Raw genomic sequence first — 27345 nt, 5'->3', positions numbered from 1 at the left:
TGTATTGATAGCGAATTATTGGAACTTGTAGATACGTTAATATGTTTTCTAAAAAAAACTGTCAAAAAGTTATATAGAAGTTTGACTTTTAATAAGGCTAAACTGAACTATAATTTAGAACGGAGAACCGCATAATATGATTTCGTATTTTGCTAATGCATAAACGCTCAGTTATCATGCATGTATCGGTACTGTGGCATTTAGCAGTAATATATGGATATGGCTCCGTGACAACATTTTGGGTTATTTTTTTTTTCTGTGGGTTTAGATGTCTCTACTTCCTTTTCCTTTTGTCGAGGGTAGAGGTGGATATACATATGAATGCGCATCAACATCTCGAGCTTAGTCGACGGGCCTAGAGAAGGCTATCAATTATTGAGAAGATTCGAGCTAACAGTTTAAGTGACAGCCCTCTAGGCTCTAGATGAGCTTCATGGTAGCAAAAAACAGGGATGTGATTAAACAAAAAAGAAAATGCAAAAGGTTAATGGATGGAAAGAATGAAGAAAAATGGTAGAGGAAAGTGGAACCAAAGCTGCGGTGAAAGTGAAACCAATCGATTGTTTTATCTACACCAGCATGTTTTCAAAACCTTTGGTGCTACCATACCCTACTCGATTCTGTCCTCCTTAGCAAGCAAAGTGATACAGGTGTCACATCTCCTTTCAATTTTGAGATATGTTATAATTCTTGCTTGAAAGTCATAGATAGTTTCAACAGTTGTTTTTTTTTACCGCATATTTGCATTGAAATTTATGCTTCGTGGATGTTGAGTATATGATATTAAACACAATCAAGTGTTCCAAGTATTTTTACATTTTGAGTCACATGTATCTTACATTGGAATGACGAGTGCTCATCATGTAAGTTACTACTAATCTCTAGAATAATGCTTTTAGAATTACTACAACCTAAAGTACTTGAAACGGCTGGACCAGTTGCCTCTACCTGTTCTTCTCTTGAAATCAACGTTGCTATAAATCAATTTGTATAGGTGGCTGAAAACACAAGCCGTCCCTATAAAATAATTTCTAGGAGCTGCTTGAAATCCAGTTTCCCATAAAATCGTTTTCTACAAATCACAACTCAAGATAAAAACATCAATTTTTCTTAATCTAGGAACCCACCACTAAGGTTTCATCGTCGCGTGTCACAAGGCACATAATTTCTTGCGCACATGCGTCCAATGGGATTCAAACCGGCAATCTCAAGTCTCGTGCATACCCCACTAACCACTCTTCCTTAAAGTCACTGTTAACTAAAATGTAGATGCATTTACTTTTGTATTCACTTGACTAGATTTTGAAATGAGTATTTAATTTGGAGCCCTAAACAAATTTAAACAAAACTGGTTTGAACTCGAAAGTTGTAGATATCATCAAGTACTACAACTTTGGGGATTTTTTTTTCATTTCTTCATCTAAAATTGTTTGAAAATTTTGAATTTAAAAATGTGAGAAATTCGAATAGATTTTTTCTTGGAAAAAATGATTTCAGATGAAAAAGTTTTCAACTACAAATTTGTATAGCTCTTTGAGGTCTATAACTTTGGTTTGGTCGTTTCTCCATCTGAGGTCGTTCAAAAATTTGAATTCCAAAATGTGAAGAGTTCAAATTCAATTTTGGGACCACATATTATTTCAAAAGAAAAAGCTATCAACTATATTTTGTGGTCCTGTTCGTTTTTCTAAAATTTGGCTTATACTAATGCTGATTTGTTGTGGGAGAAAAACATTGTTCCTTCGCTGAAAAGTACTACTGATGTAGTGCTTAAGAACAGGGCCTATATCTTTTCAAGATCTATAACTTTAGTTGGTGTCATATGTTCATCCAAGGTCATTGAATTAAAGAATTTGCTGGATCTAAATGAATTTCAAGTGAAAATACCATTAACTACAAAGTTATAGATTTCTGCAAAATATAACTTTGATACAAATTAAAGTTTGTATTCATCTGACTTTATTTGAAAAACTTATGAATTTTATTGTGTTGTACTTATTTTTAGAGACGGTCCAAATTACGAAAAATACCTCCAATGCTAAAAACCCATTTTAGAGGCGGATTTTGAATAAGGGGTCACCCCCAAAAATACCTCCAATGCTAAAAATCATTTTTATTGTAGTAAATGATAGTCTAATAAAAATACGGTGCTAGATCCTATCTAGTAACACTGCTTTTGTGTTAGCATAAAATGAGATATAACCTGAACCACCATATATGTCAGATCCGTAGTTACAAAAATTTTTGCAACCCTTGAAACATACATGTGCATAGGTACCCACTTTTTCCTTATTTTTTTCTTCGGGAGAACCCTCCCATGAGTCTGTAGGTTTTTAAAGTATTTGCATTTATCTAAATAATTGGAGTACAAACTAGAAACATGTTAACACATCACCTACCACTATAGAAACGATTTTTAGAGGCATTACTATTTTTCTGAAGGCTGCTCCATAAAACCGCCTCTAAAGGTGCCTCTAAGGGGCAAGCTAACTGACCATCTATAGAAATCTATTTTAGAGTCGGTTAGCCTTGCCAAACGTCTCTAAAAATAACCTTTATTTCTAGAGGTGATAAGACTAGCCATGTTTAGAAATCAATTTTCAGAAGTAGTGGTGTGAAAGAGAGTTGAAAATTTATCTCGGGCCTAGCGTGCAAATGAAAAAATCGATTTGCATGGCCCACCGGTACTCTTCCATCCTTATCCCTGTTCTTACCTCTCTCTAGTCCACATACCTATTGTTCCTTTGTTCCTTAACTATCTCCTCTCTTTCTACTGGACCAGTGACTGCTTTAGTGGTGGCAGGGGCGGTGGTCATAGCGTGCACACACAGTGGCCCTGAGGGCAATTTTAATGGGAATTTCAAAAGAGTTTCATTCTCATTTAGAGCAAGTATAATAGCAGGCTGTAAGCCGACTAAATGCTGAGGTGGAGGAGAGAGGAGAAGCGGGCTGTAAGCTTACAGCCGGTTTAGGCACAAGAACCAAGAAAGTCTGTGAGAGAGACAAGTGGGCCATGTATTAACTGTAAAGAGTTAACTACTGTATGAGTGGGCTGAGAGAATGCTGCAAGAAACCTTACAGCCAGCAAGCCGGCTGTATTATTAGCCTTGCTCTTAATATAGAGACACATCAGCAAATCTACTGACTTGGCAACTTATTAATGAAGAGAGAGAAAGAGAGAGTTTCATAGAGTTTTATCCAAATAAAACTCTCTGTCATAGTTACCAACACAAAAGCTAATATAATAGTCTTGGTAACTGTATAATGAAACTCTCCGGTATATAGGCAGGCGTGGGAGTGGCTGGAAGAGCCGGTGGCAGGCAACAATTGGCTCCACCTGAGCAAGGCATGGTCGGGTTATATGCATGGCAGGCATACCCAGCGGTGGGTCACGCAGGGTATTTTTTTTATTTCTTAACTGATTTATAGAGGCGGCAGAGATCCGCTTATTAGAAATCAAATGTTTGTAAAGACACATAGCCTTATGTGGTTGTGACACTTAGCATTCGAAAAGCATTTTGTACCAAGGTGGCATTTGGTTCATGGGAAGTAGAGGTTGGGATAGAAAAACACGAGGAGTGGGATAGATTTGATCCTATGTTTAGATAATGGAAAATGAATATAGAGATAGAGAAATAAAGACTAGCATACCAATCCCATTTATCTCAATCCCAATCCAAACGTTCGAATTTAATTTGTTTGACTCGGACAAGAAGTACCACACCTTCCGTTCTAGGTATGTGAATTAAGGTCCCGTTTGGCACAGCTCAGCTTTACTAGTGAAGTTGTTTTTTTTTGTTTCAGCTCAATGAACAGTTCTACAGGTGAAGCTAAGCTGTTTTATTCACTCCGTTTGGCAAAACAGCTTCTCGGGAGAGAAAAAAGAATAAAATACCAAACTACCATTGGCCTTTCCCTTTTTCTTCCCTTATTGCCATCTTCTTCCCAGGCCGATGCCCCATGCACCCTAGAAGGCCGCGCCCCAATCTCTGCGCCCCGGTGAGCCCTAGTCCCAATCCCAGCGAGCTCCAGTCCCAGGCCCGGCGCCCCGACGACGCCCTAGAAGACCGTCACCGCGCCCCGACGAGCTCCAGTCCTAGTCCGGCGCCCTAGCGAGCTCCAGTCCCAGTGCGGCGCCCCGACGACGCCCCAGAAGACCGCGCCTAGGCGAGTGGCACCCCCGGCGGGCTGCGCTACCGGCGAGCCGCGCTCCCGGCAAGCCACGCCCCCGGTGGCCGCACCCCTTGCGGGCGGCGCCCCGGTGAGCCCCGGGTGGGCGGCAAGCCGCGCCCCCAGCCGGCCTCGTTGTGTCGCCTCCCTCACCCCCACGAGCGTTCTCTCTCTCTTTTGGGCAGAAGCGGTCTTTTTGCACGGTGGGGTCCACGTATAGGAGATGAAGCTGGAATAAGCTATTTTTTAAGCTTTATCTAACTCATCTCTATGTGAGAGGGGATAAAAAACAGCTTCACCCATGAAGCTATTTTTGAGAAAATGTATTTTGGGGAAAAAACAGCTCACAACTGAAGTTGTTGTGAGCTGTGCCAAATAAGCCCTAAATCTGTTGTACAAGAAGTACCAAATTTAATAAATTGTTGAAGCTACAGAAGCTCTGCGTCCTTTCTTCTTCGTGGTCGTGGAAAACACAAGGATTTACGAATGGCAGCATGCCAGCATGCTATCTCCAGTTGTGTTTCTGTGTGTATACGCAGGCACGGGCAGTGGACAGGCGGAGGATCAAGGTTTTCTTTACACGTTGAAAGAACACTTATTATTATGGGCAAGCAACAGTGCAGGGGGTTATTACAACAACAAAGGAAAAAAAATCAGTAGGGAGGCCAAAAGGAGATGATATCCCCCCCCCCCCCCCCCCCCCCCCCCCCCCCCCCCCCCCCCCCCGCAGTCTAGTCCGGTAGAAAATGAGGCAACAGATTTGATCTTTCCACTGTCTCCTCGCTCGCTCGATTGATATTCGCTCTGTCTCGACAGGGGCCTTCGACCAGTCTCGTCACCAGCGATCTTGCATCGTTGAGTATCGCCGGAGTTGTCCCTTGCAGTTATGAGTTAACGGCATGTTTGCGATGGTGACAATCGTACATTGTCCTCTGGCCCGGTGTGGAAGGACACGATTGACAACACGGGCGGGTAAGCGACACCTGCTGATCTTTTTTTTTTTTTTTCCAAAAGCGTGCATTAGCACGTGCTTCGTTAAGTGGACGTGGAAAATTTTACAAGCTCAAAGATAGTCACGGCGAGGAGCCATTCACGTCAGAGCAGCTGATCTCGACACAAAGTTGCGACGCATCCAATTTGTTTTCTTTTTCAACGGATGCATGCGTAGGACCTATATATGAGCACGACTCGTGTACGGTCGATGATTTAGTCTGGGTTGACTACCTGAAAAATAAATCCATACAATCAGCCTCCGGTCCCTTTGGCATGCAGCTAGAAAAGTCATCACCAATGTTTGGAAAATCCATACCACCTTATTTAGATGTGGCCGGATTCCATCTCAATTCATATGTGTTGAGGTAAATTATGATGAAATTTAGTTTAAATTTCACTATAATCCATCTCAATAAACATATAAATTGATGCGAATCCGATAACCTGCCAACAAGACCATATATTCCCCAGTTCTCTCAATGGGCTGTTCTTAATCGGGAACTAGGGTCTCGGGCAGGACGATATTCTCCTATGCATGGTAGCTAATTTAAACGAAAAAAGAGTACTAATAGACCGGCCCTCTTGACACGTCAACCATCTGCCAAACCGAAACAGCAGCAAGCGGCCAAGCTTGAGCCCGAGGGGCCAGTCATGGCACGTCAGTTTCTGAGGGCGTGTTTGCGACCCTGTACCTGGCCGGCCTGGCCAGCCCAACTGGCCCAGGCCTGGGCAGGCCTATCTCAAGTAGTACAATAGCTCTTGTTTGCGCCTATGTACCCAGTGAGCCCGAGTCAGGCGAGGCTGTGTTTGTCATCGAAGAGGTAGCCGGGCTGAGAGGCTAACCGCCACCAACTACCACACCGAGATAGTGTTTGTCATTTGGCTGTGGTCGGCCAGGCCCATAACAACAAACAGAAACGGACATGAATGAAAGGAGAATGAAGTTGCTCTTCCATAACCGTTACAACAACAAATCAAAGTTTCAGCATGAAATAGTTGGCCTCAGACATGCTAATTTAACAATTCATGGCATTACTGGCTACATGGGATAATCAAAGTCAGTAAAGAAGAATAGAAGCATGGGTCAGTCAAGTTTTGAAGCCAACAAACGAAAAAGTTCACAGAAATAGATAAGAGACAGCAAAATGATATGTAGCCAGCTAATGCATCGATCCATTGTGTCATCATTGGCCAAAATACAACAACCATTAGCCTTGGCAAGCCGAGAATGGCAACAAGTTAACAGAAAGCATGTAGCCAGCTAATGCAGTCATCCTATTGTGTCATCATCGGCCTAATTAAAACAACAGCTGTGGCACATGAACAGCTTGAGTGACAGACCAACTACAACCATAAACAAGATCAAGATGACAGCATTTTTGCAACAGCCTTGCAGCCCAGGTGAATGAGGATAGATTTCAGAACCTTGACCTGTCACCAGTTCATGGGATGCTGATGCATCCCCATGAGGGGCATGAATTAGTAACAGCAAGGGTTCTTGAGGTACCCTTGCATTAAAATCTCTAAGAGCATCATCATAGTTGTTGTACTTCTGATAGATAGTCCCTTCTTCTCTAAGCACTTGCTTAGCACACTCATATCATGTAAAATAAATCCCAGGTTTCTTCCCTTCAAAGACCACATAGCAGGAAGGCATTCTCTGAAACCAACCAAATGTAGAACATGTAAGTGGTCTGAATGACATGCCTCAGTCGACCATTCAGTTTGAATGATGGTGAACATCATCGGCAACTTGATAAAAAAATTAGCCTTAGCTGTTATTTTCCTTGTTTAGTCATTGGTGGCTACCAAGAATTGTAAGAACCAAATAAAGAGGCAAATAAACAACAGTTGCACTCACTGCCATCAGCCATCACAAGAGGATGTTGTTGCTGTGGAGTACAACTGAGCATAAGTGTAGAATGGAAGGATAGGCAAATAAAGAAGAAAGCACAACAACAAAACCATCAAAACAAGAATAAGGTAGCCACCTCAAGTTTGTTTTATGCATCATAGGCCTTTAAATCCCATAGTTACCACCAGAGGCATAAACAACAAAAATAGGCAACTAGTTATCAAATAAAAAGTAGCCAACAGAGGCTACAAATAAGTTTCTTACAATACCAAGTTCAGCCCAACAGCCAAGGGCTCAAATGTTCCCAAATCCTTGCCTATTGTTAGCCACCCTCCTAGGTAAACTACACCATCAAGGTCAGGTGTCAAAAGAACAAGCAGACTGCACAAAAGGTCCTGTTGTCAAAAGAAGAGAGAGTGGGTGAGGGGGGTGGAGGAACTATACATCTCTACAGTCAACCCCCTCCTGGCCTTCTAGCCCTTCATGTGTAGTGGAACTACACATAGTAGTTTTTGGCCAGGAAGGTCCTAAGCCAAAGGGCCCTGTGGGCATCACTCATATTCACAAAGCCCCTGCCTTAGGCCTTGTTGTCCAGGAGGAAGGTGTAGGCAACAATAAGTGCCTCCTCACTAAAGCCAGGCATCTCCATCACAGCAAGGTACAGATTGGCATCAACATGGGCAGGTCCAGTCTCCCTAAGAGCATTGGCCATATTGTTCACAACATCTGACATGTTAGTCAATATGAGCATCTCCTCCTCAGAGAAGTTCCCTCTCTTCCTCTTTGGGCCAGCAGCTGAGGAGGTAGGAAGTAGTTCAGTGGCCTTGCTATCCCCTCCTTGTTCACTGGGAACTATGGTGTGGGTCAAAGGAGGACCATCAGCCTTGGCACCAACACTGTCAGCCTAGTTCTGCCCTAAGGCTTCACCAGACCCAAGTGCAAACTTGCCTATGGCCATGGCATTAGCAAAGATAGCCTCCATCTTAGTGTAGAACCTAATAGGGCAGTTAAGAAACTCTGCATCTTTAGGATGGTCCTGCAGAGTTGGGCAAATGTAGTTTAAGAAAGGCAAATGTAGGTAGCCAAGGCAAAGACGAGATCAAACTGCTACCTTGCAATGGCCAAGGTAGTGCTCTTGCTCAAGCATGATAGCATGAGCCTGGTCATCCCAAAGAGCAGCACTAAGGTCCTTCAACTTGCTCACCCTAGCCCATTTCTGCCTTCACTTCCTCAAGTGGTTGTACACTTGAGTTGGGCTAACAACCTCCCCACAGAACTGCTTGAGGGCTTTGGCCACAGAATTCACATCTTTGTCCTTGAAAACCTTCTCAAACCTGCTACCATCACTAACAAGGGCAGCCATCCTCCTTAGCACAAAGCCAGAGGTGGTGTTGGTCCACCTCATTGCCCTCACAGCCCCATTCCCAGCTACAGGAATAGCAACATCAACAGGGTTTGCTGCACCTGGAGCAGCACCAGCACCAGCTGCAACAGGGGCAGCAGCACTAGCACCAGCACCAGCTACAACAGGGGTAGAACCACCATTGATGAGCTGCTCCATCACTGAAGTACCAGCAACAAACCCACCCTCAAATGCACCTGAATCCATCCTAGGACTGGCATGTAATGAAACCAACAATAGAATTAGTTAAGAACAGACTAACAACAATATTAATAGTTGTATGAACTAACCACAGACTAACATATCATGAAGAACAGAATGTTTCAAGAATAGAATGAATGAAGCATAAAATTGGTCTCAGCTTTGTCCACCAAATTATTACATCACCATGACACACATGAGTTCCATAGCAGGGTACAGAAACTAAATTCAAGAACATATTACATCAACTAGTGTTTGTTCCCCTCCCTTCCCACATAGCATTGCAAATGGCATCCCTTATTTCAGCCATGTCAATAGAGTCTTGGTCTAGATGGGCTGGGGGCAGGTTGGTTGGATCAGCAGAAGTAGTGAAACCTTCCTCATCAGGAACTACTTCATCAATGCCAAAACCTAGGATCCAGTTATGCAAAATGGCACAGGCAACTACAAGCTTCACTTGTGTCCTATACTTGTGGAAGGGTTTGTTGTCCAAGATCCTAAACCTGCCCTTTAGTGCACCTATAGCCCTCTCCACAGTCACTCTAAGTGATGAGTGCCTAAGGTTGTAGAGCTCCCTTGCATTAGTGGCCTGTTCCTTGGGCCATACTCAGACAAATGGTACCTAACCCCCCTGTAGGGAGGTAGGAAACCATTTTTGCATGCATACCCAGCATCTACCAAGAACATTTTACCTACACAAGACATCTACTGTGAGAGTGTGTGTTAATAGGCCATGGAATATGTAATTAGTGTTGGTGTGCAATTATCTTCTGGCAAACTCAAGCCATCTTCCTTGGCTACAGCATCTGCCAAAACAGTTGCATCATGGGCAGAGCCCTCCCAGCCAGCTAGGACATAAGTGAATTTCATATCACAATTTACAGCTACCATCACATTTTGGGTGGGATCCTTTTTCCTACCCCTAAAAGCTTGTTGCATGTGCCTAGGAACCCTTGCTAGGAAATGAGTGCCATCTATAAAGCCAATGACATCCTAAAAAGCATGGGTCAGTCATTGCAATAGGTCTAATGTAACTAATGAACCCAGGGTATACAATTACCTTAAAATATGGATTCCATGTATGGCTTCCAAGAATCTTTGGGTGAGTGGTAGTGCTAGCTGGCTTTATCATTTTATTCCTAAGCTCACCCACAGCATACAACACCTGATGGAAGTGCTTGTGGACAGTTTGGATGGACCTCCTAAAGGACTGGTGGACAACCCTAAATCTTTGGTTGTGCCCTACAACATGTAAAAACATGGCAACCTGCTCTTCTACTAACACCCCCTCCCTATCAGTGACAAGACTCCTCCCTCTAAAAGTTCTCACTAACTTAAAAAAAGCAACTATCTTCATCCTAATCATAGAAATACACTCTGAATCAGTGGAATTGTATATCATTCTCAGTGTTCTCTGTCTATGCTGTTCATTTTCATCCCTAATCAGGGCCAGTGCTATAGGATTAGGCAGTGGGGTTTTAGGTTCAGGGGTTTTCCTTTTCAGCCTAGTGGATACAAAGGTAACCATAACAACAGTCAAGGCAGTTGCCTTCCTACACAACATGTCACAGCTCAAAGACAGATCCATCTACAAGCATGTAAAAATGTAACATGATTTCAGTTAATGAGCCCTGCTAGGCATCAACATGACTATGAAATGAATGCATGCCAACAAAAGCACGACTGCATCTTTATGTGATGCCTCCCAGTACTATGTGGACAACATCATCGACCAATGATGGAACAAAAAACTTAGAGCAATAGTAATCAGACACAGATCAACATCCCTAACAGATCAAGAACAGCAAGGTACAAGTAACACTAACAACTGCATCAAACAGTTATGAACAGCAAGGTACAATACAAATTTGAAACAGATCAACAACCCTAACAGATCACGAGCCCAACATATCAAGAACAGCAAGGTACAAGTAACCCTAATAGGAGCATGAAGCAGTTATAACAAGTATGAAACCCTAACAGATCATGAACAACAACGAACAAGAAACCCTAATAGGTTCGAGAAGCACCACAAAAAAGAAGATTGGGGGTCGATTTCACCTTGGCTCGGGGTCCAAACAATGGAGAGGAGGTAGATCTGGAAGTAGAGGATGCAGATCGGGAAAAAGACGAAGCAGATGCGGACGGAGAAGAAGAGGAACACTGCTGCCACGGAGTCCCAGCAGCAGCTGGAGCGGGGAAGTGGCGAAGAAACTCGGCGCCGGTGACCTAACCCACAACCAGCCGAAGGTCGTCGCCGCCGCCGCCACGCACCACAACTCACCGCTGGTCTCGCACGAGGGAGGTGGAAGAGCAAGCACCGAGTGGAAGAAGGAGAGAGTGGAGAGTGGGAACCCGTATATAAAGGCCGGCGAAATCGCCACCATTTCGCTTCGCGCGCGACGGCCAGAGCAGGAGCGGAGAGCGGGGACGCGCGCGAAGACATTTCCCCTTCCCGCTAGAGCCCGCGTGAGCCACCCCGCCGCCGCCCAAAATCACCCGCGTGCGTCGTAGATGAGCTCGGCTCCGAAGAAACGAGGGTTTCGGTCGTTTCCAGAGAGCCAGGCGGAGAGGTCGAGTGTTGCTCTGCGAAGCCAGGCTCGCTTGCGAGCCATCGACCACAAATATGGCAACTTGCAGCCCACGGGCGCAGCCGGGCCAGGGTCGCAAACGCGCCCTGACAGACCCGTCGTGGCCACGGATGGTCTAGTCAAGCAGGACACACGAGCGACGGCGCGGCGTTTTTCTCATGATGGCAAGTGATCATCAGTAGATGGAGGTTGTGGCTGATGTGAACCTCGCCAGTCGCATTGTTTTCGACAGATACAACAGCTACCAAGTTGAACGATGAACCTGCCAACATATCCCTGTCCATCTGTACTGGACCACACAATCGACGCTTGCGTGCGTCGATTGCAATCATCGGATGCTGACCATTGAGTAAGGCTATCTTCAACGACACCACCTAAAATACAAGACATATTCGTACTTTGAGTAGTGCTACAGACAAAAGGTTCAATACATATTCGGCATCTTCTCCAACAACAAGACCTAAAAGAGAATCCTTTCTGCAAATGAGTTTCTAGGAGAGAGGATACCCATATTTGGGTTGTGTTTCTCAGACAACCCAAAATAGGTCTTCCGTATAAGTACTCTGTTGGAGGCTGATTTTAGGTCTCTCACTACCCATTTTGGGTTTGGATCTTCTTATTAGAGACAGTCTTGCTTTTCTATAGATTTTCGACCACTTTGGTCACAAAAAGTTATCGTTTACGCGAGCATATTATGTGCCGATGTGTGGCGTTGCGCTATCATATGAAAATACAAATGCTAGTGCAAATATGTATTGGCAAAAAGGAAAAGGTACAGTAAAAATTTTCTTTTAGCAGGGTAATGGTTTTATATAGATATGGATTGTTTTGCTATTTCAACTTATTCTTGAAGGAACATTCATTTTTAAAAGAAAAATAATTAAACAGGACATATACCAATTGTATATTACTCTCTTTGTTATAAAAATTATAAGACATTTTGCCTTTTCTAGGTACATTAATTTTATTACGTAACTAGACATAGTGTACATCTAAGCGCATAGCAAAAACTATATATCTAAAAGGGCAAAATGTCTTAAAGGTTTACAAAGAAAAACAATACTCCCTCTAATTCCAAATTATGAGTCGTTATGGCTCTAGATATTATTATGTTTATGTATCTTAAAAAGGCAGAACCACTTACAATTTAGAATGGAGGGAGTAGATAGAATCATACTATTGTTATAATGCGAGACAGTGGTGGATACAGAACTCAACAAGAGGGAGGCCAAACTACACTGCAAAGATATAGGTACCCAAATTCTATGTCCGTGTCATACTAATGACTAACAAATATACTACCATGAAAATGACTTTTGGACACAACCTCTCTGATTAATAGAGGCGGGCACATCAAGAGATTGCATTCGTAAATGGTCAGGTAGCCTCTAGGCAAATGCCTACCTCAAAAAATCATTTACAAAGGCGGGCATGCTATGATACGATCACCTTAGGATGCCGATCTGTATACAAATCAATTTTCAGAGGCGGGTACCTTAAAACATCTGCCTCTAAAAATCGCTATTAACAGAGGTAGACATTCTAAACATCTATTTCTAAAAATCGATTAACAGACGCGGGCATCATAAGATGTCCATCTCTAAAAATAGTTGCATTAAAAAATAATTCATAATTGTTTCATATGAACTTAGATCAAGACAAACTTTGGTGACATGTGAAATCGAATCATGAGCATTATTCTTTCATACATTGCTAAAATTTTAACAATGGTAAGACTGAAATTTAGGGGAAGAAACGACATAGCTGTTCCAAGCGTTGGTGAGAATGTTGTCGTTGTCGTCCTTCAGTCGGTAGGCGTCCGGTCGGATCACCTCGATCTTCAGTCGTCTGGATCCTTGCTCACTACGCCCCCTTTCTTGGTCGCTGCTTCTTCGCCTTTTCTTCCTTCGGCCCGCCGGCCTGTCACAGAAGGCGCTTGAGGAGCTCGCAGTCCTTTGTAGAGGTGTTTGATGGGGTAGGCGTGGTTGGTGCACGGGCTCTCCATGAGCTCGTTGAAGTGGTCCGGAAGGCCTTGCTGGGGCTGCTTGCCCATGTGATCAGCCGTGGTGACCAACGTGGAGTTGGCCGGTCGGCAGCGATCTTTTCTGTTCTTTTTCCCGTCTGCGTGGAGGGGCCCTCATCCTGATCCTCGTGCTTGGCCTTGCCTTTGCCTCGGCCTCCGTTGAAGTGTTGTAGGAGCAGCGCTCTCTGGATGCGTCGGGCAAAGGCCCGTGGTCCCGGGCTAGGACTCCGGTCGTCCGGCCGTCGACCGCGCCTATGGGTGTGTTTCACCACTCCTTGCAATGGTCTGGCCGGGGTCTATGTCGCATGCCATCATTGCTGCTTGATGGATGCTATCATCCTGCCGGGACTGACGCCGGTTGCTGATGACGCTGCGAGCGTCCTAGTTCGGCCCGAGCCGCTCACGTACAGGCGGTCGGTGCGGAGTAGGCGCTAGGTCAAGCCGAGGCGCAGATGCGGCCTCCTATGCTGCCCTCGGCGGCTATGGCGGCGAGCGGGTGGAGCGATTCGTCTGGTGCGTCCCCACTCTCCTGGTGGGGAGAGGGGCTGCAAGTCGGCGTCGTGATGCGGAGCTCTCCGCTTGTTGAACGGTGATGGTTTTCACCAGTGCCTAGAGGTTCCGGTGGATCGCCTGTTCCTAGGGGGTCGTTCGGCTCGAGAAGGCCACGCAGAAGCATTGCCTCAGCGGCGATGTTCTGATCAGCCCAAGCAAACTGTGGGGGATCGTTCCCCCCGTCTATGATGTTGCGCTGGACCTGGCGGGCGTGATTCTGGGCGCCGCTCGCTGGTTTATGCGCATGGGGGTCCCTCATGGACCGGCTTCCCAGCAAAGGCTCGGCCCAGCAGACAACGTTGCGAACCCACGCGCAACTCTTGGGCAGGCCCAAATACCTAAAACGACAGGCCAGAGGGGCGATCTAATCTCCGACCGGAAGGCCTAGCCGAGGAGGAACAACGCCCGCTTCCGACTCCGGCCCGCCTCTCCGACCGAAGCGCTCGCTTCGGTCTCCAGCCCCACCCCCCACGAGCAGCGCCAACTATCGGTGCAGAAAGTGACCAACACGTAAATATTTGTAGTTTTGCTATACGTTGTGATCGGAGGTGGCCTAGCACTCAATGACACATGGTTTATACTGGTTCAGGCAACGTGCCCTACGTCCAGTTTAAGTCGGTCGGTGACTTTATTCCTGAGCCCAGGTGCTCGAAGTTTGTTGTGGGGTTACAAACGGAAAGGAGAAAGACGGGGGGTATAAGAGGCCCGGTCAGACTCTGGTCTAAAAGGTCGAGAGTGATAGAAGCCCCGCTATGTATAAGTGTTCAAGCGTGTGGTTGTGTTTTGAACCTGGTGGTTCTGTTGTTGTGTACTAGTAAACTTGATCAATCTGAATGAACTGTCTTTTGGGAGAGAGCGCATCCCCTTTTATAGATGAAGGGAATGACCTTACAAGTGAGAGGGAGGGAGTTCGTATGCTACTAAGTCTTGTTGCCCACGCCGACGGGTACAAAATAATGGTAGGCGTCCACAATACTGTTTGATGTCAGATGCACGTGGGAGGTTGCGTCGTCTTCCTCTGGTATGACAGATGTCGGTGCCTGCCATACTGTTGGTGCCGAGAGGCATACAAGGGGTTTTACCATGTTTCTCAGGTACGGTAAATGCCGGCACCCACAACGCTGTTCGATGCCCAGAGGCATATGGGGGGCCCTTACCGTGTTTGTCCGGTATGGGTGTTGATGGCGTCCACAATACTATAGAGAAAATATCGGCGCCTACAACACTGCTTGGGTCCTGTCATGCCAGAAAGGTCGTAGGGTATTGTCCTGCAGGTGTACAGGGTACGTTCCTCGGTATTGCGGTTGACTTGGGTGCCCTGTCTTACTTTCTCCATCTGTTTCCTGGTCGTTACCGAGCGGGCGTCTCCGGTCGGTTGGTCCTAGTCGGCTCTGATTGTGCCAGTCGGAGAGGAGCTGTAAGCAGGGGTTCGCCGCATCCCTAGTCGGAGAAGCGGGTCGGAGTCGAAAGTGGTGTTTTGGCTAGGCCTTCCGGTCGGAGAGGCCGTCCGGAGGCGGGCTGGAGACCGAATCGAACACTCCTGTCAGAGAGGCGGGCCGGAGTTGGAAGCGGGCGCTGTTCCTCCTCGACCAGGCCTTCCGGTCGGAGATTGGATCGTCCCTCTGGCCTGTCGTTTTAGGTCCTTGGGCCGTCCAAGAGTTACGCGTGGGTTCGCAACGTTGTCTGCTGGACCGAGCCTTTACTGAGAAGCCGGTCTACGAGGACCCCGGGTTTATGAACCCGACGGACCACGACAAGGGTGGCAATCTGCACGCACGCACGCATTCGGCAATGATCAGCAGCAGGCTGCAGCATGCCATGGATCGGCTGGCAGCATGCAAGAATAGATAGATTGCAGGACAGGACGGAGATGATGTGGCCGGGCTTACGATCTGGGCGATGACAAAGGCGACGCAGAGGAGGAAGCCGGGGCGCTCCGTGAAGCACAAGCCGCGGGAGCGCGTGACGAAGATGAGCGCCTGGCTGATGATGCTCACCTGCAGGTACAGCGCCGACATCATCTCCTCCCGGCTGCCGTGCAGCGACCTCACGCCGAACGTGTTCGGTCGATCGACCGGAGCATTGTAAACAAAGGTAGGTTCTTATCTTACTGGAAGAGAAGAGAATTTGATGGCCCAGAAATCGACCGCCGGCCGGAGCAATGCAAACAAAGCTAGTGGATAGTGCCTAGCTTTTTACCGTGAAGAAGTCGGTGCTGCGCATGGCCCAGAAGAAGATGACGGTCATGACGGCGAGGTAGGTGCCGTAGACGACGCCCGTGACGAAGATCTCGTTCAGCTTCCAGCTGTCTGGATGCGGAGACGGCCTCACCCTGTCCTTGGAGATGGTCATGATCGTGCCTGCATTTTTTCATCAAAAGCAAGCAACAAGTGCCATGCTTCAGCTTGCCAATGGAGTATTTAGATGGTTCTGAGTCTGTCGGAGTTTTTCAAACCCACCGTCGTTGAGGATGGCAATGACCAGGATCATGAACGGCGAGAAATCAAACTTCCAGATCAGCGCGATCAGCATGAACCCGAGCTGCATATATATTCCCATCACCAGAGCTTGTGGTTTTCACAGACAAACCCAACAGGGGAAGCCGAGCCTTTGCTGAGAAGCCGGTCTACGAGGATCCCGGGTTTATGAACCCGACGGACCGCGACAAGGGTGGCAATCTGCAGGCACGCACGCATTCGGCAATGAACTACTGCTGCTGGTTGTCAGATCAGATGGATGTGGCACGTGCTTACGGTATAGTTCTTCATCCTCTGGAAAATGGAACGGCTGGTGAGCACGGCACTGATGATGACGCTGAGCCCGGGTTCAGTGAGCACGATATCAGAGGCACTCCGGGCCGCGTCAGTGGCATCGGCGACGGCGATCCCGATGTCCGCCTTCTTCAGCGCTGGCGCGCCGTTCACGCCGTCCCCGGTCATCCCGCAGATGTGCTTCCTCTCCTGCAGTTTCTTGACGATCTCGTACTTGTGCTCTGCATCATATCAACAAGATACATGGCAGCCTTGAGATTGGATAATGCCCGAAGATTATTAGATTACGGGGGAACTGAGTGGTGTGCTCTCACCAGGGAAGACGCCGGCAAAGCCATCGGCCTTCTCGATCAGATCATCCACAGGAATGGAAGCAATGGCTTCATCCTTGCACTGCCCCAGAAACGCCGACGAGGGGTACATGTTGGTGCCCATCCCCAGCCTCCTGCCCGTGTCCTTGGCGATGGCGAGCTGATCACCTGCAGGTTTCAGTTCCGGTAGTTGGATTGGAAATATTGGAGTCAGCCACCCCCAGTCCCCCACCCAACGCCGCTTGTACTCTCAAGTAATCTTTCAAACTGATCTTAGCTTGCAGTGATTTAAACATAAACAGTAGAAATATTTTTGATCAAAAGGTGAAGCTGGTACCCGTGATCATCTTAACATTGACGCCCAGGTTGAGCGCCTTCTTGATGGTTTCTGCACTGTCATGCCTCGGCGGGTCGAAAAGGGGCAGCAGCGCGACGAACTCCCATGGACCGCCGGGACTGTCCTTACACTTCTCCGCCAGTTTCTGGAAGCCGCATGAAGCGGCTTGTCACCCGCATGAAGCTAGCTTCACATGAGCAAAAGAAGATTACTAATCACTAATCTACTCTACCATATGAGCGACGCTGAACAGAGTGACGACTGGAGGCCAGGTGTATGTTATGCGCCCCCCCCCCCCCCCCCCCCCCCCCAAACGAAAAAAAAAATACAGATTAGCCAGCTGGTATGATACAAGTCGTACTGTCCACAACGTTTTTTCCGAGAAAAAAAAGTGTTTTTGGTGATCTATCTTCATCTTCATCATCTAATTATTCATGGAAAAATCTTGTAGATCTTCTAATACAAAGTAACGGACGGCAGACGTATTAGCTAAGAAGTGAGAAGCAGGCGCGCGGAGAGCAGAAATGTGTTGGTTTTTGAATCGACTGCCAAGAAAGACATGACGACAAACCAAAAGATCTTGAAGAAGCGTACCAGATCGATTGCCTCATTCTTGATCTCCTCGAGCTCCGCCATGCCGGCCGCTAGCAGCTGGTGCAGCTGCCGACGCAGCTGCCGGAGGGAGAGGGACAACGAAGGCGGGAGAAGTTATGGCGTGGCCGGTGAGGAGTGGTGGGTGTTAGATTGATCTCTAACCCAACTGGACCCAACGGTCTAGTTGGGCCTTTGATTTATGCCCTGATCGGGGGCGCCCAGCCCACCATGGCTGGAGGGCCTTTGTCATTTCTCATGGCTTTTTCAAATGAGGTGGGATCAACCTCCATTTGAAATTTCTGAGTGTTGTATACTTCATAATCAGCAGGAATAGCTGATTTTCTAACTTTTTGAGACCTTCTAGAGGCCTTCACATTTGGCACATCTTCTGTTTGAGGCTGTTGTTGTTCTCCCTCATTTGTGGCAATAGGTTGTACAGGATCCTGAAGAACAGGTTCCTCATCATCATTCATTGTTGCCACAGGCGGAATAACAACAGGTGCTGGCACCACAGTATCCTGCACTGTCGGTGCAGCGACAGCAGGTAATGAGAAAAATGGCTCATGAATCATCGAAGTGGGCGCATACACCCGCTTCTCTTCAAGGTCAATTTCTCGAGCTACCATGCTCCCCCTCATCATTTCATCCTCTAGGAAGACAGTGTGTCTCGTTTTCACAAACTTTGTATGTCTATCTGGACAGTAGAAACGAAAACCTTTTGACTTTTCTGGGTAGCCAATGAAATGACAACTTACTGTTTTGGGATCTAGCTTCCTAATGTTTGGGTTAAATACTTTAGCCTCAGCAGGGCTCCCCCCCACACATAAGTGGTTTAGTGAGGGTACTCTTTCTGTCCATAACTCATACGGTGTTTTGGGCACCGTCTTACTTGGTACTCTATTGAGAATATGAATGGCGGTTTTTAACGCCTCCATCCACAGACTCAAAGGTATGGTAGAGTAACTTATCATACTGCGCACCATATCTATCAGGGTACGATTGTGTCTTTCAGCTACTCCATTCTGTTGAGGTTCGTCCGGTGTTGAATACTGGGCAACTATGCCATTCTCCTGTAAGAACCTTGCAAAAGGTCCAGGAACTTGGCCATATGGGGTATGCCGACCGTAGTACTTCTCTCCATGGTTGGACCTGACTATCTTAATCTTTAAGTTGTGTTGGTTTTCAACTTCTGCCTTAAATATCTTAAATTTATCCAACGCTTCTGTTATTTCTTTGATTGGATAAATATAGCCATAACGGGAGTAATCATCTGTGAATGTTATGAATGAATCATAGCCATCCACACTCTTTACAGGAAAGGGACCACAGATGTCTATGTGAATAATCTATAGAATTCTTGTGCTTCGTTTGGCACCTTTCTTAATTTTTTTTATATACTTTCCTTTTATGCAATCTCTGCATTGTTCTAAATCTAAGAGCTCTAATGGAGGAAGAATATCATTCTTAACTAGTCTTTCTATTCTCTCCCTCGAAATATGGCCTAAACGACAGTGCCATAATTTCGACAACGTATCATGAGCTCTCTTTCGTTTTCTGTTTACATCCACAGACGAGGATACATTCACATTGTCGCACGCAACGTTCCCATCATCGCATACAACATTTATATCATCACGTAGTGATAACAAATAAAGCTCATTTTGTAAGATAGCAAGACCAACACATGCATCATTAAATATTGTCTTACATTTGCCATTTCCAAAATAACAATCATATCCATCGTTGTCCAAACATGAAACACTAATCAAGTTCCTCTGTAACAAGGGAACATAAAGAATATCTCTAAGTATAAGTTTAAAACCATCAGCAAGCTCTAGAGAAAGATCGCCAACAGCTTCAACTTCTGCTTGGACTCCATTTGTGACTTTAACGTGTCTTTCGCTTCTTTACGTAGTCCTCGTCGAACGGAATCCCTGTAAAGAATTAGCAACATGAACAGTTGCACCTGAGTCAATCCACCAAGTAGATTTCGAATACTGTACATACAGGGATTCATTTATGAACGTAATAATATTCTCACCTTTATTTGCCATGATCATCTTTAGGCAATTAGGACAATCTTTCTTATAATGTCCCGTCTTCTTGCAGTAGAGACATTGATCTTTCTCTACTGTGAACTTGTTTTACTGAGGCTGATGCAGCATGGGACCCTTTCCCTTTGACTTTGAGGAGGAGTTAGCATTATTATTCTTTTTCTTATTATCTTTCAAATAATTGATAGATCCACCATTGGAAGCTTTCATTCTCTCCTTTTCTTGCACACACATAGCCATGAGCCTCTCCATGTCCCACTTCTCGGGCTGTATGTTGTAGTTGACAACAAAAGTGTCAAACTCTTTTGGCAAAGAAGCAAAAATCAGATAGATAAGGAATTCATCCTTGAGAGCCAGATCCATTGGTTTTAGCTTAGATGCCAAATTGCTCATCCTTAATATGTGCTCTCTTATGCCACCATTACCTGAGTATCTCTCTGTCACCAGCTGGTTTATCAGCTGGGTAGCATATGTCTTTGAAAAGCCAGTGAACTAACTCTTTATTCTTTCAAGATACTCGGTGACGGTGTCATATTCTGGGATTGAGCCCACAATTGCAGGCTCAATCGTGTTCTTTATCACAGCCAAACACTTCTTATTGGCAGTGATCCACTTCCTATGCTCAAGGTCATATGACATTCTTTGGGATGCAAAATCCCTCTCTCTGGTTGCCCAAGCGGCATTAGCCTCGTTTGTCTCCCTCACCGGTGCCACAGGCTCTGTGGGACACGGTGTGGTGACTACACAGTCCACCTCAGCCAAGATGAAGGCTAGATCGATCTTTTTCTTCTACTTAATGTAGTTATCACCTTTTAAAGTGGGGATTTCTTTGATACAACTCATCAAGTTGTATCCGCCTGAAAACACAATTCAAATAGTGTGAGAACATAAATAATAACAACAACAATTGCATGCCTTTGTTTCAACGTTGGTCAAAATTAAAACATACAATTGTTCTCTACACTAATTCTATATCACCGTTGGGTAGAAATAGAATTAATGCATGACAAAACATCATAATATTGCTATTAATCAACGTTGGTCAGAATAATAACAATATTATAATTAATTAAAACATATCTATTTTTCAAAATTAAATTCCCCCGTTGGTTCAAATTTAATAATGAAAATAACATCTTTAAATACGCAGTGGAAAGCGTAAATATTCTCATTATTATTTTTCCAGAAACTTTATAGAACTTTACTTTTCTCTAAACAAAATTGTCGCTGGATCAAAATTGTGCAGAGTAGGACACCAAAATTCAATTGAAATTCATCAAATATGTATCAAAAAGGTTTCTGGAAAAAAAATAAAACGAAAAGATATTCTGTTTCACTGTGTTTGGCCATTTCGGCCCATAGCAGCAGAAACGGCACACGACCCATGGCCGCACGCACCCTTCCCGCGTGCTCCCCCGCGCCTAGGCCGCAACCTGGGCCTGGGCCGGGAATTCGGCCTCACGCGCTCGCCCGCCTGGGCTGCATCGCTGGCCCGCTTGATCCGAGCCATCCACGCAGATCCAACGGCCACGCGCGCGTTTCGCTCGGAATAAAACCCATACGCCACGCGCCCCCGAGGAAAACCCTAACCTCATTCTTTTCTGTTGCCCTCTCTCTCTCTTCGCCTCGCTCCGCTCTCTTCTCAGCGAAAGCAACAGCCAGCCACCGAGTGACTCGAGCGGGCGAAAACAGTGGAGCAATGGCGCCGTCGCCGGTCCCCTCATCGGCGTGCGCGCTCCCCAGCGGGTGAGAGCGCCGCCGTCGAGCGGCCTGGCCGCGGCGCCCCTTTGGCCGGAGCTCGGGCAAGCAGCGCCCCTGGCTCGGTCGTCTTTTCCTCGCGCGCCGGTGTGACAGCAGTGCTGCGCAGCGGTGCGGTAGGCCACCCCTTCCCCTTTTCCCCCTTCGGATTTACTTCGTTTGTTCGGATTCAACTGATTTGGGGATTAGGGCTAGGGTTAGGGTTAGGGTTTTACTGTTTCTCTTCTCCGTTGAAGACTTTTACGGGTTTAGGGTTCGGCTCTTACGTTCTTAAGGCCGAAACCCTCTTCTTTTTATCCTTTCCTTAACCTAGTTAGGGTTAGGGTTCAACCGAACCTTCTTTCCTTAACCTAGTTAGGGTTAGGGTTCATCCGAACCTTCTTTCCTTTTCTCAGATCTGAACGGATCTAAACTGATAAGCTAGATCTATACCTAAACGTGACTCTGGTACCAATGTTAAAACTGTAGTAACAAAGGGATCATAGATCTAGCCATAGATTGACTCTATTTGGGATAAAAGGTGTAGTACTTCCTAATGCATGTAGAACTAGAGAGAATGGAGAGGTAGAAGATGGTCGTGTCAGACCTGAGACCACAGTGGAAGAAGATCCGCTTGTGTCCACCATGGGGTCGATGTCTGCGTTAAGGCAGCGACGGTCGGGGAAGACGTGTCGGAGATGCGGTACCAGCGGTGAAGATGACGACGGCGCAATGCTGTGGCGGAGGTACTTCCCGTCACTGGCTGCGCCCCTCACTTAGATCGGGTTTAGGGTTTATCGGTGGGGAGCTCGGATCAGGCGAACCTCGTGATTAGAGCTGCCGGCCTCACCTCTTTTTATAGCGCATGATGACAGGGCCCTCCAGCCATGGTGGGCTGGGCGCCCCCGATCAGGGCGTGAATCAAAGGTCCAACTAGGCTGTTAGATCCAGTTAGATTAGAGATCAATCTAACAGTGGGAACGAAGCAAGGCCATCCCTGACAACTCTTATATATCGGGCTCGGTGGGGGCAAGTCTCAACGACATCATCTTTTCCTTTTTTCATTATTATTTATTACTTTGTTTTAAAAAATTATTATTTGTTACTATTATACAATCTCGGCGATACTAACGTATGTGCATATCGACCGCCATCATCCGATCTTATTGATCATGTATGGGCATCTCAGGCGAGGTACTAAATAGCAGTTGTAGCGGCCGTTCGGTCTCCTACCATTAGGATTAGTAGGTTGGAATTTTTAGAAAAGGGAATATATTAATATCCTAGCTTCTGCATCGACTAATACATATGACTGTTCATTATTATAAGCGAGCAAAACAAAGTCCAAGGAATCTCAAACACGAAGTTTTGAGCCATGAATACAACAAAATTCTTAAAAGGAAAAGACTAAAGAGCAATTCTGTTGCTAAATTGCCAGTCGTGTCTAGCAAACACCTCCATCGTGGCCGTCTCAATAGTCCTACAGCCCGCCTTCATGAAATGGTGATCCTCCTCCTTCTGAAGTATGGTCCAGTACCTGGTCCAATACATTCCCTTGAAGATAACCTGCAATAAGATTGTGCTATGATCTTGTCAAACACAACATCATTCCGAGTTAACCAAAGAGCCCAGCAAATGGCACTTGCACCCACAAGAATTTGAGACTTCCTTTTCCTATTTAACCCTTCCAACCAACTTGTAAATAAATTGTGTACACTAGTTGAGGGTTTCAGATTAAAGGAAATATGAACAATTCTCCACATAAATTTCGCATAATGACAGTCAAAGAGTAAATGTTGTATGGTCTCATTGATGGAACAAAAACAGCACTTCCTATCTCCTTGCCACTGTCGCTTAGCTGAATTATCCTTGGTCAAGATTACGCCTTTGTATAAGTACCACATAAAGATTTTAATCTTGAGGGACAGTTTAAGTTTCCAAATTAAAGTGTTGTAAGGTAAAGCCTGTACACCTAATAATGCTCTGTACATGGAATTAACTGAGAATAACCCTTTCTAATGCAGCCCCCACACAAAGCGATCCCTTTGGTTTCTTAAATGTGCATCTGCAACCATGGCCACTACATTGTGCCATGCTTGCAAATTAACCCCATCAGAGATCTTCTGAAAGCTACATTTAATGGTGTCGTAGACAGTACCGCCCTAACAGATGCACTTTTCTTTCTCATAATGTTATATAGTGACGGGAAGAGCATCTTGAAAGGGCATTGCGTTATTTAAGTTAGCAGACCATAGTCGGCAATCCTTGCAGCGGCCGCAAAACATGGTATGGTATGTAATAATAATATAAATGAATAGTCCTAGCCTATTTAAGATACACGCACGTTTAAGTGATCATAGGACTGATGAGGTTGCTACTTTCTGACATAATAACGAATAATGGTCTCATCAACTATTTATGGCTCTCATAATGATCTATGTCTTAATAAACTCTGATATATGATGACTTATATGGAACACTATGTTTTTTCTTAATTTAAGTATGTGAAATATTTGTTCTTTGAGTATAGTTAAATGTTTATTTATACCTGTTATTCCTGATTATGTACTTCAATTTACATGTAATTATAATATGCTAATATTGGAACTTAGCGTCCGTAATAGCACTCGCTATCTACAACCCCGACACTGCTCCTCGCTGTCTTCACTATCGAGCTTCTAGCCGAAATACCGTGGGCCTTGTTCCCTCCAGTACGTGATGGCGGCCACACCACAAACGCGGTTGATGTGGTCTCGTAGGAGTACAAGACCCGCCGAGTACAAACACGATGCGCGCAAGCACCTAAGATCATGAGGTATGCAAACCTCACTAAACACTAGGCCCAACACCTAGAGCAAGCGCATAAGCATGATCTAACTAACCTAAGCACTTCGCAAAACACCTACGCTAATCACCGAGTGATTCCTTAAGCACTGATGTGGGCAAGAGCACTAGAATGGAGTATCACCTCCCATGGTATGTTTCTCAGCTCCTACACCTCTCGTTTTGCCAGTTTGGGCACATATTTATAGCCCCAAGCAATGACATAGCCGTTAGGGGTTTGGTGCCTTTTTCGGGTGACCGTCGGACCGGACCGGACCGAGGCAAACCATCAGACCAATAAATGTCAGGGTCCGACGCTTTTTGTAGGTGATCGTTGAGGTAGGCGTTGGAAGTGTGCCGACCGTTGTGCTGTTGACCACTGGGCCCCGACCGTCAAACGGTCCTACATTGCTCGGTCAGACTGAGTCCTATGCCAATTTCCCTTTCTGGAACTCTCTGTAAACTGTCGGATGCTAGCATATAGTCTGACGCTTGCACTGTTGCAAGGGTCCGATCGTTGATTCTTTTCTCCGTTGGGTGAATAGTGTGACCATACGGTTCGACGCCTGTTTCACCCTGGGTCCGATGCCCTCTACGACGCTGCCTGGATAGGGTTTAGCACCCATCGGACTGTACCCAAATGGTCCGACGGCCTCTAGGAACTCTTTCTTCACTTGTTTCTTTGCGATCTTCACATCGCGCTTGGTTCCATCTTCATGGATGCCTTTGACTTTACTTGTCTTTTAGGTATTCAATAAAGCTTCTAATGTCTTGCTTGAGGTGTTGATCATCTGGATCATCATGTCGCCTAAGTTCAAGTAACTTTTGCATCATATTAGACTACAAAACAAACATTTACAAATTCATTAGTGTAACTTGGTCATGTTGATCATCAAACACCAAAAACCCAACTAAATGGGCCAATGGTCCATTTCCTTACACACTGAAATCCCATCACGGCTAGGGCGAGTGCTGTTCTTCATTTCCTTTAAAGCCCTATCCAGTTCCTCAAAATTGAAAGGTTGTACTAGCTCTGCGTTCTCTACCCCATATATGTTCTCCTTTTGTGTCCATAGGTCATCATTAATATAGATATTAACTCGCCCTAGGCGTTCGGTCTGACCGAACCCAACTGATCGGTTCTTCGGTCTTTTGGAAAGTTTAGTCATCTAAAAATGGAGACCAATCAGTTAGTTTCAAGACTTAGGACCGAGCAAGTTTGGTCTCGGTTAGTTCGGTTCAGTCTCGGTCATGACCAAACTAACCGGGCTAGACAAAACAACTACTAAATAGTATAATTTGTAGCAAATTTTAGCAATATTTTTTCTTTTTAAGGCAAAAACAACAATACAAAATAGAGATTAAACTAAGTGGTAAGAGTCATGGTTGATATAAACCAACTAGAATAAATATTATATAACTAATAATAGTATAAAGTACACATATGTCAACAAAATCCAAATATTCGGTTAGTTCGGTTACCCGAGCCATATAACCAAACTAACCGTAAAAAGTTCGGGTAGTATAGACTTGGGACCGAACTAGTGACCGAAAACTTCGGTCTCGGTCATGGTTAGTTCACTTCGGTCTTTGGTCTTCGGTCAATTATGCCCAGGGTTAATATTAACTATCTCCTCTTTTACAACTAGCTATTTGTAAAAATCTGTAATGTTCTTTATCAAAGAATCACCCTCAACTATCATACCATGAGCATCCTCCAAGGAAACAATTCTGCATTTCGGTTTTCTACTAGTAGCATGCCTATGGAAAAAAAACTTGTGTTAGAATCCCCTTGTAACAGCCACTTCTCTTCTCCTCTCCATTGCTAATACATTTCTTCCTCACGTAGAATCACATCCAGCTGATTATCTAGTTCATACCTCATCTTCCATTCCTGGCCTGACAGATCCACTGATTCACTCTTTAGATCTAGTTCCTCCATCTTCCTTAGAATTTCCTCCTTCTTAGCTCTCTTCTAACTCCCACGATTCAGCAACAACCCTTTATATCTCTTCTAAGCTTGTTGGAAACAACATGCCAATGGTCTAGAACTCTTTCTTTGTATCTTACATGCCATTTCAAAGTTAACCAATCAACAAAGCCCTCTAGATGCAAGTAGCTAGAATTAAATTTGAAGTAGAAGTGCTTCCTCTGGATGTCTCCTCCAATATCCAAAATGAGTGGATTGTGATCAGAGCTAATTCTGGAAAATTAAATTTATCTTCCTATTCATTGCTACACATTTACTAACGTTACTTGATTTAGATGTAGAGATAGTACCTTTACCATATAGCTTTTCTTCCTTTCTCAGCATCACCTTCTTCATCATATCTTCCCCACCTCTACCACCTCTTGCGCTCTGCCTTGTAACCAGTGGTGGAACCTTGCTGACTAGAGTCAAACATACGGGTATGCCAAGTCCTTGGGAGAAAGACTCCCAACCAAGAGACCCCCCGACCGACCCCTCTAGGATCGCTCAGGAGCTATACCCACTACTACAGATTGATATATCGTTGTCGCCAGGTTCACTGCCATAGCGATAGAAGCGACGGTGTGATACTTCCACCGTCGGTTGGAACGATAGCGAGGCCTCCCGGGAATGAATACGACAATTTAGACTTCTACCATCGGTGGGTTAATGATAGATGCGGCAATGGTATTGCGGTTGCATTTGCTCCGACGCATGAAAAGCCCAGCCGACTAGGATACACATTTTGCCCGCCGGCCCTAAACTAGCGTATGGTCAACCAACGGTAAATTCAGCGTGAGTATTGAAATGCCTCAACTTCCAAGGCCATCAAATTACCATTACTTCCGCTGCCTGAAGCCTAAGAGCCACGTACCCACTGCTCTACATATACTTCAAGCCCGGTGCCCATGAAATGACCCCTCTTCTTCATCAATCATCCCCTTCTCTTTCGATCTACAAAG

At 45.4% G+C, this 27345-nt stretch overlaps 1 pseudogene; it reads right to left on the bottom strand.

The window, feature by feature from the left end:
• Positions 1-7595: 7595 nt before the first annotated feature.
• On the bottom strand, positions 7596-26356 carry LOC136469001 (ATPase 2, plasma membrane-type-like; annotated as a pseudogene).
• Between the last annotated feature and the right edge of the window lie 989 nt (positions 26357-27345).

The sequence above is a fragment of the Miscanthus floridulus genome, chromosome 8 (genome assembly GCF_019320115.1).
Source record: "Miscanthus floridulus cultivar M001 chromosome 8, ASM1932011v1, whole genome shotgun sequence".
NCBI classification, from domain to species: domain Eukaryota; kingdom Viridiplantae; phylum Streptophyta; class Magnoliopsida; order Poales; family Poaceae; genus Miscanthus; species Miscanthus floridulus.
The sequence above is the reverse complement of the archived record's forward strand: the minus strand, read 5'-3'. Positions and strand labels throughout refer to the sequence as shown.